The sequence below is a fragment of the Durio zibethinus genome, chromosome 27 (assembly GCF_047325235.1).
Source record: "Durio zibethinus cultivar Kanyao isolate XHJ-2024 chromosome 27, ASM4732523v1, whole genome shotgun sequence".
In the NCBI taxonomy this organism is placed as follows: Eukaryota; Viridiplantae; Streptophyta; class Magnoliopsida; order Malvales; family Malvaceae; genus Durio; species Durio zibethinus.
In genome coordinates this window covers 5,075,953-5,088,576 of record NC_143188.1, presented here as the reverse complement: position 1 = coordinate 5,088,576, position 12,624 = coordinate 5,075,953, and the positions used below count along the sequence as shown (strand labels likewise).

General features: G+C 26.9%; 2 pseudogenes across 1 annotated transcript; both read right to left on the bottom strand.

Annotated features, from left to right (window-relative positions):
* Positions 1-1,324: 1,324 nt before the first annotated feature.
* LOC149510865 (uncharacterized) lies at positions 1,325-3,169 on the bottom strand (annotated as a pseudogene).
* A 929-nt stretch (positions 3,170-4,098) lies between these two features.
* LOC111279358 (non-specific lipid transfer protein GPI-anchored 26 pseudogene) lies at positions 4,099-5,060 on the bottom strand (annotated as a pseudogene). Its single transcript, XR_016334651.1, has 3 exons — positions 4,751-5,060; positions 4,456-4,521; positions 4,099-4,253 (listed from the first exon to the last, which is right to left on the bottom strand). The product of XR_016334651.1 is annotated as a non-specific lipid transfer protein GPI-anchored 26 pseudogene (transcript).
* Positions 5,061-12,624: the final 7,564 nt, after the last annotated feature.

Here is a 12,624-nt window from a genome sequence, read left to right as displayed (position 1 = left end):
ATATTAATAGAGTATATTAGTTATAATTATTTTTATTATAATATTATAATTATTGAATCACAATAAAAAAATTTGTGTGGAGATTCATACTTATAAACGTATTCACATAAAATTTTTTATAGATCTTACATAATTTTAAATTATAATTAATTAATTATGCTATAATAATTATAAGTGAATGCTCCCTTCAATGATATATATATCAAATACAATGTAAACTTTTGCCACACAATAACAGGTGGGACGAACAATACGGTTCATACTCCTTCGAGATAAATCAATTGAAGTACCCCAATGCTCATCACTCATTTAGAAACAAGTAGACAAATTGTATAAATGTTGTTTGGAAATTCATGGTTATCCTGGGAGAAAGTCATACGTGTAAATATCTTATCTGATGGATTACATTAAATACTGTCTTTCTGCACTGCTTTTGTTTTAAATTTACATAATCTAATTTAAGCCAAGGATGGGACATAGCGACCTTGTTACAGCATTAAAAATGCCCTCTTCCCTAAGGTATTAAGGTTGTGGGCCGGTTAGTCCTCAATGTGGCCCAAAGTACAATATGAACTTTGAAATTTTTAAGATGTGTTTGATATAAAGTGGTCGTTAAAAAAAATTACGGTGACTTATATATAATGATTAGATTATTGTGTTTAGTAATCAATTAATGATTTTATGTAATAGTAATTTTAAATCATTAAGAATTATTAGATCAATGCTTTGAAGGATAATTTAATTCTCATCCAAAGAGATAAAAAAATTTTATCATTAAAATAAAGTGATATGTAAAATTAATAAAAATAAATATTATCCATTGAATATATAAAATCAAAAACTTCTTCTTAAAATTAATTGAATAACTTTATATTATAATTTTTATATTTTTAAATTATTATTTATTATAACAAGTTCAAAAATATTTTATGTGATTTTTTTTTGTAATTTTTTAAAAATTTAGTTATAATATAATATTTTGATTGTAATACATTAGTTTTATTTTTTAATTCAAATATTTTTTTACATAATTTATAATATAAAAATTAGTTTACTATCAAAAAATATATTTTTAATTTAATAATATTTATTATGAAGTAAATAAAATATCACTAATATTTTATATACACGTTATTATCTTTAAATAACATTAATTATTAACTTATATAATTATTATAATATACATAATTATTTACTTTCAAACAAAATAATGTCTAATTTTTAATAATATCAAACACATTGATTTTTAATTACTAAGAATTAATGATTTTAACAAAATAAAATAATTTCAAATCACAAACAATAAAATCATTTTAGTAATAAAATCATTTTAATGATTAAATTATTATGATAATTTTGAAAATGATAGGGGTAATTTAAACAATCACCCAATCAATCCTATCTGTTGATAAGAAACTATAGACAATGATGTCTCTGTTTTCACTTTTGAAAACCCATACTTCCTTAACAGGCACTCTTTCAAAAACTCAACCTTTTCCAACACCTTTTGGGACCCTGATTTTCTTCCTTTGCAAAAGCTTCATGCCTTACCAATCCTGGAAACCCCATCTTCAATGCAGCTGCAACAATTCCTTGTCCCCAGTACTCTGCACTCACTAAATACCCAAGGTACCGTGAGGCTCTGCATTTATCATCACTTGATCCTGGCTTGATTGAAACATATCCGATCGAATGATCATCTAAACATGGACCTACGATAAGGTTGGGGTATAGCAACTTTCTCAAGGTATGGCGGGGCCTCTTCCCTGGAACCAGTGATCCAACTAAGATAACGGGTTACTCTAGCCATAAATATATGTCAGTTGTTGTAATCAGAAACGAGAACCTGGTCAAATAATGTAGAATTTGGTGCATTAAATTGAACCAACCTCTTGGCTGGCAATTGATTATCTGATAAGAATCCAAAGTCCAAGCTGCAGGTGACTTGTTGAGAAAAGCTTGTCCGCTTACTTTATTCAACTGAATTATTCATTCAGCTATGGGATAAGGAAGAATTAAACTAATAAGTAAATCAAGCACAAAGAGAAGGATCATTCCACAATGTTCAAGTAAAATTTAAGAATGATTTAAGATTTTTAGTTCTTCCCTAGTAGTTCTTAGACCTGATAATTCATAATTTGTATCAAATTTTATATGAAAATTATATGATTCATGTTCATAAGGAAAATAAGTTATACATTTTTTTATTTTTGTAAAACTCATATATGTTTTTTCGTTAAAATTTTAAATCATTCCATTTTTGTGTTGTTCACATGATGTTTTAAATTGTTAGATTTAATATGATCTTTTCACTCCCCAATTGAAACTGTGAGAACTATAGAATACTAATAAATACACTTATATTTACGTTCTGCTTGATAAGATGTAAAGAAAATAATAAAAAAAAAAAAAAAAACAATTTGATGGTTGAGCTATAAACTAATACATGTTATTAATTTAATCATTAGATTAAAAATTTTTTCCTTCTACCTTTTTATGGTTGAACTATAAAATAGATCACCGTAAGTTGATTGCAGCAAGTATTGTCCATTATTCTGACTGTCTTTTGGTTTGCCATTTAGAAACTTTTTGTAGCAGGGAAATGTCCTAAAAAAATCTTACCTTTAGTGCATATCACTTTAAAAACAATCTACCCTTTCAGTGCTGGCAAATCCAGACAAAGGTTTATGTATGGTGAACTGGGCTTTTTTTCTGCCTCCAAGCTTGGGCATGGAGGTTTTGCAACTTAAAGCTGTGACTTACAATTAAAGCAAATATGTAGCTTTGAAAAGGTTTGCTATTCTTGCTAAAGTTTAATAACAATTTTTTGATCAAAAAAGAAATAAGGAAAAAAAATCAAACAAACCCTTTAACTTGCCATGAGATGAGGGATCAATGGGCTAAATACAAAACATCAGTGATCTTTCCCTTGATTATCCACATCAACAAGACCTTGCACTCTCTCAACATCTGCAAACTCTTTAAACATAATTGGAACAACCATTTTCACAGCTTTTGTGATAATACCTTTGCCCCAGTACTTTGAACCCAAAGCATAACTTATTAATCCTCTGCATCTATCATTGGCAGAAGCCGGCTTGAATGCTGTGAATCCAATTGGCTTGCCATCCAAGCAAGTAGCATGACTGTTGACACTATTATCTTTCATCCGATTTGTTGCTTTAAGACAAAGTTTTGGTCATCTGATTTCTTTAGATTGCCATCTCCCACCTTGGATGTGGTGATTTTTAGGCTTCTAATTTCAGCTTCAAAACATAGCTTCCTAAGAGCACGCGAAAGCCCTTTATAGCTTGAATTAATTTAATCTTTGTAACAGGAATGACATAAAGATGGGATCATTATGATGATATCTAAACCATATGGTTACTCTTGGCTGATGGTTTTGTTTTATTGAGTGCCAATGCACATGTAACCTTTTGAAATTCTGCTGGAATGAATTGACCGTTCGGAATACTAACATTAGTAGCGCAAGGCGGTTTTCAAGAAGCATTCTGCTTAAGGTTTCGCATGAGTTAATTGTAAAACATCATTAGCAAATTACAATTTTGATTTATCAATTCGGCCACTTTGTCACTGCTTGTTGACCTCAACACATGACAGAATTGCAATATTGTTGTCTTGAGTGTATAGACTTCTATATCATTTGAGCTTCAACTCTAATTCACTTCCATATGTTAGTATTGTGTTCTTGCTTTGATGATTTTTTTACTTTCTGTCACTTTTATTTATGTACAAAAGAGGTGCAGTCACAGCCTGAGTATAAAAGAAAGAATTACATGTGTTATGATTTGAATTCGTACTTGTTGAATGTCACCTATTAATACAATTAGATAAACCAATTAAGTTAAACCTCAGGTTTAACTTTTTGTCACTTTGAAGAGCTATACGTTAATAAATCCTCTATTAGACATTCAGTAGTAATCATAAACAATCTTTATTGAGAAGGGAAGACAAAAACATATTGGCCCTTGGAGGGGATAAAAGTATGAATATCACATGCATCCTCAACCAAAGGGAAAGTAAGTAACAAATCAAGAATCTCATAGAATGTTCGCTACCAGGACAGTGTCATGAGAGTTAGGGCAAACTAGAGAACATGCAGTGTGATGAGAAGATTGAACTATATGATGTGGCCAATAGAAGGAAGATGAGCAAAGAGAGTGACAATTTGGTGGTGCCTCCATATGAAGAGCCATCTTCCTGCGTGGATGGTACTGTTTTAGATCCACCTCCTGCACCCGTTTTTAACATTTACTCCGATGGGCAAAGTTGAGGAACAAAGAGAAAAGTTTTGCCAAATATAACTCATTGTTTTCATGCTATTCGAGATTGTTTAAAATTCTATGTGAAAAAATCAGAGTGAATGGGATGCCTAAACATGGCAGTCATCTGGCAATGAAAGAAATAGTCTGGAAGAAAACAACTATTTTGTACCCGTGGGAATTATGCTCCCTGATTCTGGTGATGCAACTGGAGAGTCCGCTGGAGCTGGAGAAGCAGCTGATAACAAGCAGGCGAGGTGTTAGTAATACCAGACAAATTTTTGAGTAAATTCCAATCATCTCTTAATTAAATGAAGAACTTTTAAACTATTATTATTTTTATTTCTCAGTTATTTCCTGATTGATTGTTGCAGAAACCTTAAAGTTCCTGTAATAAGCAAAAGTTTTTGTTGAAATTTATGCAAGATTGAGATTAAATTGAAATACATATGTAATTGCATCCTTACCATTACAGCTGCTGATGGGTGGAGTCTGAACATTGCATGAGCCAGGTAAGGCCAAAGCTTGAGTCTGGTTGATGGTTATCCCCAGTGATGAACCGCCACCATTGAGGACCTCGCACAAGCATTGTGGTGAAGAAAGCACAACATTAGCTAGCTGTGTGCAGCATTGTTGAGATGGGGTTGATGAATTTCCGGTCATGTAACTGAGGCAGGGTGACAGACTGATCAATACACTAGTACAACCTGACTGCGCTGTAGCTCCTGCACAAAGCATAGCTACGACGGCCAGGACAAGACACGTTGCCATCTTCATGGTAATTGCTGAGAATTCCTGTAGATTGTGCTGATTTCCTGCAACTTTGAAATGTGGCTAGAATTGATGCAGCGATGGAAGAATGTTGTGGTTTTTATAGGGAGACTATGCAATGATGGCAGTTGTAGGTAACCAACTTTCCTACTCTTTAAAGGGATCAAGAGTCAACTACAGGTTCATATCTTTGAAGGCTGCAATGATGGACGCTTTGGGTTTATAAAATTACATATATTGTTTGGTTTGAAATGGATGACCAACCTATATTCAGCTGATGAATTTTTGATACAGGGGGCATGGATTTTTAAAGCGTTCAAAGCTGAGTACTCTTGGAAACCTCAACGGCGAAGAAAGCATAACGTGTTTCTGACTCTACCTTTCTATAGATTGCAGAATTTAGCCTTGTAGAACTCTCTTTTAGGAATTTGAATCCTGTTTAGATAGAAGAAAATTCGTTACAAAAGTCAAAAAGACAATTATGAACAAAATTGTGCATTGGAGAAGGTCGTTGCTTCTTCTAGATGCTATGTATGGCTGGTTTCCTCTGAAAATGATATCTACTCTTTTTTATTGCTTCGGACCAAAGAAAATTGACTGCACACATTGATGATTCAGGACATGACACAGCTCTTCGGGACTAAGGGCAGACTTTGGAAACACAAGGTTGCAATCACGTCATCATCATCGACATGGTAAAGAGGACAGATGCTCGTACGTTGGTTCAGGTTTTTTTTTTTTTTTTTTCTAATAGAGAGGTTCGAGCAATTCCTTGGAGCTTTTAGATTTTCATTGTTGATTTCATGGAGGCTTTTTTGAACGGTTAATTTTAGCAGACATAACATGTAATATTGGATGAATTTTCAAGGTGCAAGGCTTTTGTGAAAGTAAATTTCTTTGATAGACATTGGGAACTTTGATAGCAGTTAAATTTATGCTCTTTCAATGTATAATATTCTGAAAGGGTGCATGGAGAGCACAAACTAAATTTTTTTTTGTTGGATGGTAAGGAGATGAGAAAAGAAAAATTACCATTTAAAATTTGAGCACAAATCTCCTATAGTTTTTGGATCGTTAAATTAAAATTAAATTTATGATTCATTTAAATTAAAATAATATTTTTAAATTTAAAAATTTTGATTTAATAATCTAAAATAATGTAAGAATACACTAGTATAAGTCCCTATTATTAAAATTTTCCTCTTCATTAATTCTTTCACAAACTTGGACAGATTTGAAAAATGAAATTAAGATTTTACAGAAAAACCAGAATCCAAATTAAATGTATCATTTTAAACTCATTTTCATTTATCTCTTTATCCTAATAAGAGAAAAATTAAATTTCACTTCAGATAATTTCTCTTTTTTTTTTATAATTAAAAATTCATCATTTATCCGAAGGACAGTTAAAATACTATATAAAAATTCATCTACCCAATGTAGCTAGTAAACGAGAGAGTAAATCATATATCAAACATAAAATCATTTATGTTAACCTGCTCTGATTCCTGTTATTAAACCAAAAATCTTGGATTTACAAATTAATGAAAACAAAATCAAATCATAAATTATCTATGTAAAATATAATAATTTAACGTGATTTAACATTTCATTTGCCTACTTCTATAAATAAGAGAAAAATTTTATTAATTATAAAAAATTATAAATATATAATCAAATCTTAAAATCAATCATATTATTTTAATAACCTACTCACTTAATTTTTTTTTTTTTTTGTGTCTAACTATTTGGATAATAACTTATTTATAAGGGTGAAGCCCTTATAAATTTATTAAAATTTTATATGAAATTCAAAACAAATTCTTAATACTTATAACTCCATTAAAATTCCCATGTAAAACAAAAATTCAAGATAAATTCTCAACTGTTTAACTACAAATTTCTTTTTTTGTTTTTCATTTTCTCTTACCTCTTATCAATCAAAAGACAATGAAAATGTGTACCATCACCAAATTTCATAGAATCAACTTTTGACACCTTTAGTAATTAACATAACCAACTAATTACTCCATCTCAAATAATTTATTTTGATTATTTTCCTAATCATAATTTTAATAATTTATAATTTAAAAAAATGATAAAAAAACGTAGGGACTTAGACCAAAAAATTTCTTAGATTTGTAAAATATATAAAAGAAGTCCACATGTGATGCAACTTGGTCAAGTTTAAGCCATGTCAGCCAATTTAAAGATTGAAATTTATACCACTAATGATTATCCTCAATCGTATATAACATTATATTGTAACAGACATAAAAATCTGATAAAACCTATCACATAGATAGTTATATAGATAGTTTCTTTGAATAATACGTAAGATGATGATGATGATGATGATGATGATGATGATGATGATGAATATTATTATTATTATTATATTATTATTATTATTATTATTTATCATTTTAAATATATAGAAATTTTAAAATATATAATTATCTTTTTATATTTTTTTAAATATATAATTTAAATATATTGTTGCCAACAAACTTTGTAATTTATAATTAAAAAAGAAAACATGATAAAAAAATGTAGGGACTTAGACCAAAAAAATTCTTAGATTTGTAGTCCCTAAAATATATAAAAGAAGTCCACATACGATGGAACTTGGTCAAGTTTAAGCCATGTCAGCCAATTTAAAGATTCAAATTTACACCACTAATGATTATCTTCAATCATATATAATATTATATTGTAATAGACATAAAAATCTGACAAAACCTATCACATAGATAGTTATATGGATAATTTTTTTGAATGATACGTAAGATAATAATAATAATAATAATTGATTATTATTATTTTTTTATCATTTTAAATAAATAATTTTTTAAAAAATATATAATTATCTTTATATATATTTTTTAAATATATAATTTAAATAAATTGTTACCAACAAAATCTGTAAGTTATAATTAAATATTGTTATCAACAAAATTTAATTTAAATATATTATCTTTTTAAATTTTAAATAAATTTCTTAGTAATCTAGATAATATCTTTTTAATTTTAAAAATCTTAGTAATATATGATATTTTAAAATAGATTTTCTAATAATCTAAATATATATCTCTATCTTTGTGAATTTTAAAATCTCAAATATAATAATATATATTTAAATTATTTATAGATTAATTTAATTACATATATCCATCCAAATCACAAAATTTCTACTGAAATAAAAACTAGAAACATTAACAAAATAAAAAAAATAAAAACTTTAAAACACCCAAGTAAATATTTTTAAAGAGAAGAATAAATCTAAAATGTAAAATATATTATTTTTAAAATGAATTTATTAATAATCTAGATTTATATATCCTTTTAAATATAAAAAACTAAAATGTACTCATATATTATCTTTAAAATGAATTTCTTGATTACTTAAAAAAAATAGATTTTTGGATAATTTAAATATATATCTTTTAAATTTCAAACTCTCAAATGTAGCTTTTATTTTTAGAGATTTCAAAATAATTCTCTATTATTTGATTATTTTTAAATTCAAAATGACCAAATATCACTTATTAGAACAAATAATTTAAAAAACTTTTAAAGTCAATTATATTTTTCTGCTTTTTTCAATACCTTTTATGTATACTTCTTTATATTTTGTGAAATATAAAGTTCCTATTTATGAAAGTATTTATTCTTCTATTTTATAAGTGTTGATGATATGTTTCTTATCTTTAACCTACAAATATGTACATTAAATTTGCTTTTTTTGGTAATCACTTTATTTTTAAAATAGGCTTTATGTTTTATAACACTATTAGAAATGGCGATTGACAAATATACTTGCAGGCCTCAAGTGGCGATACCATGTGCAATGATACTATACCATCGGTTTTAAATGCACTAATCTCATACAAAAAATGATAGGTAGGTAGATGTTTTATTACTCTGTTGCAATGCTTATTTGCATCATTCTCTTTCAAAATGTATAGAACTCTTTGTTTCTTAGTTTGGGTGACGATAAAGAATAGATCCATATGTAAGTATTTTGTATGAGACCTTTTATCAACAAACATCTAAGTTAACATTTAGTTGTATTCTTTATTCTAAATAAAACATTTAATTGCATTTTTTAGAAATAAAAACATTAGTGATTTGATCTTACAAATGAATAATTACACATATGATATTATTTATTTTCTAATATTTATTAGTTTTTGTTCTGTCTGATAATTGTTTCATGAAAAAAATTGGCTTTTCTTAATATAGAGGAACTTGGCTTTAATTATTAAAATTTTCAAATCTAACTGACTTGATTTTCTCATTTTTAGGTGAATTGTGTAACTGTAAGTATATTTCTCACATGCAAAATAGAAGAAACACCATACTTGCTGTAGGATGTTATTATTATAGGTTGTGAAATAAACTAAGTTCTTAGTACATTGTTTAAACATTTAAAATAATTATTTCTCATAAATAAATGAAACTAATCTTAAAATCATATAAATTTGTCGGTACTTGAAAATGACTACACAAAATGGAGATATGCAAATTGAAGAAAGTTAATTTGAAGTGATGAAACTTTTAGTTTTTATTTTAATATTTTGTTGGTGCACTTAGTATCATTATTTATAATATCTTTTGGATATTTTATTCTTCTTCAAATATTTTTTTTTTCACATTTTGGAAATTTATTAAATTTTTAATAAAAAATTTTAATTTATGATGATTTGATTCCCTAATCATATTATACGTATTTTATTTATATCTTGAATATATAAATGATTAAATAATGTTAATTTATGTAACTATACACATTTAAATAATTAAAGATAATTTATACATTGTATGAGTGGCAAATTAGTATCGATGAAAATACGGAGACTAAACTCCCTGAAATGGGTTAAATCCTTATAATTGAGATAATACTTGGATTAATATTCAACTTTGACTGAGAAAAAAATGAGGTAACTGTCTTTACTGACAATGCTTTAAAAATGGATTGAAGGTTGAAATGGTGAAATTTTCGGTCTTGGATTCAATTGGTTCAATCGGTTTAATTGACCAATCCAATTAAATTGGGATTTTGTTGTTTGAAATATAATTTTGTGGTATTAAATAAGTATTAAATATAATAAATAATTGACAAAAATATATATTTGTTGCAATAACTTAATCATTAACGAAAAATTAGAAGCTCATGAGTTCAAATCCTATCATGCATGAAACATTTTACATAGATGACCGGTTCGATTATTTTTTGAACCTAGCGCTAGTTGTCATCTTGCCATTTTTAGTTTTTCACATCAATCAAAATACAAATTAACATGCACATGGAAAATATCTTTTCCTTTCTTTTTAAAAAATATTTTTATTATTACCACAAAGAAACAAAAAGTGAAACTATTATGGAAATAGAGTAATTAATCTTTGCCCCACTATTTTAAATTTGTCAATTCTCAAAGAAATAAAACTTCAAATTCATGGATTTTCGGAAGCAAAGCAAATAAAAATAATAATTTCAGCGGTCTTTTTTTCTCATCAATAATTAATTAATAAATTTAGTAGTTAACGAATATTTGATCATCAATGTCTGTGAGAACAATATTATACTTTCTATCAAAATAGTTAAATTATATCAAAATTAAGATATTAAAGTTAAATGAATTTAAAGCTATTTGCTAATAATATAAACTTATGAAACATATAGATCTGAAAATTTATAATTAAGCTTAACAAATGGAGTCACCATCAATATTTTTTATTATGTGTGATTGGTCACCTAATGAATCTATTCTTTTAAGAAACTCTTAAGCTTGATTAAGGGTTCTTAAAAAAATGTGTTCGGATCTAGTAACTAGAACATGATTTAGGGATTTGGTTACATATGGGGAAATAACACCCCCATATGCCCATCCAAAAGATAGTACCATTTTATTTTAAATTTATCTTAAAGTTTTGATTCTAATAGTTTTAATGTTTAAATGTTGAAAATAATTCTTAAGATTCTTTCATCAATCTGATAAAATTTTTAAAAATATTTTTTCACCTCAAGAGTATTCAAGAATCCCATTTATTTTCTTGAAAATGCTCCATCATCAAAAAAATGTTTAATTTATTTATTTTTATATTTTGGTTTTGTTATATTGAAAATATATCTAATTATTTTATCATTTGGGCTAAATTAGAAATATCTTCTCACCTAAAAATTTCTTAAATAATCAAATATTTGCAATTACTAAGAATTTCATCATTGAAATTTATTTTTATTTTTATTTTCTAAATTTTTCACTATTTGGGTCAATTTAAAAATTTTCTTTTTTTTTATTCTTAAATTTTTCATCATTTGTGATAAATTCAGAGAAATTTCTCATTTAAAGATTTCTTAGAAAATTTACCATTTGAAATTTTTTAAGAATTTCATCATTGGGTAATTAGCATTTATTTCCCAAAAACTTTTATATTTTTTTATTGAAAATAAATATCAATTATTGTTATTGAAACTTTATCTAAATTATTCCACCATTTGAGATAAATTCAGATAAAATTTTTTACCTATGAATTTTATAGAAAATTTACAATTTAAAATTTCTAAAAAATTTCATCCTTGGATAATTATTATTTATTTTCAAAAAAATATTTTATTTCATTTTATATTTTTATTTTTCTAAAATTTAATCATACAAAATAATAAATAAAAAAACTTATAAGATAAATATAACTAAATAAATAAAATAAAATAAAATACCAAAAAAAATAAATTGGCTTGACTTAACGGTTAAATTGGCTCGACTAGAGACATAAAGGGTAGCTCCAAAGACGCGGCTTGGCTTGGCTAAAATAGTTAGCTAGAGCGCAGGTCGATAGAAACGGGTTGCGATCAGGTTAGATTAGCTAGAATGGAAACGCACGGATTTTGGGACTTGTTTAACCTTAAAACAATGTCGTTTTGATTGGCTATAAAAGCCAAAATTCAATTTTTTCTCAGATTTTCCTTTCATTCTCTATCTCTCTTCCTTCTTTTTCTCTCCCTCTTTCTTTAAAAACCTAGAATTTCGATTGAATGTTTTGCCGAAAACTAGGAAAAGCCATTGAAAACTGAAAAATTTTGTCGAAAAATGCAAGTTTCACTGAAAATTTTTGCTAGAATCTGAAAATTTTCTAGAAATTTTCCAAAAAAAAATCTCCAAAATTTCCTTTCTAATTTTTTTTCTAATCTCTGCTTTCTACTAGACTTTCCCATCTCTCTGCTTCTGCATTCTCTGTTTCTGTATTTAATTATTGTGTTTCTGATCTGTGTTTCTTGCTTTGATTTCTGTGTGTATTTATAGTGAAAAATCAAAAGAATTTTTGATTAATCATAAGTCAATCTTTAACAAGATCACATCACAAATCGAATCCATCTACAGTTTCACTAACACCAATCCATGACAGAATATTTATCACCTTTATTATTATTATACTTTTTTTTTTACTCTTTTTATCACTATTATCTCAACCGAAAATCTAAAGATAAAATCAAATAAAAAACAATAAATCAAAGATAAACAATAAATGAATAATCAACCAAAAAAAATAATAAATAACAAAAATA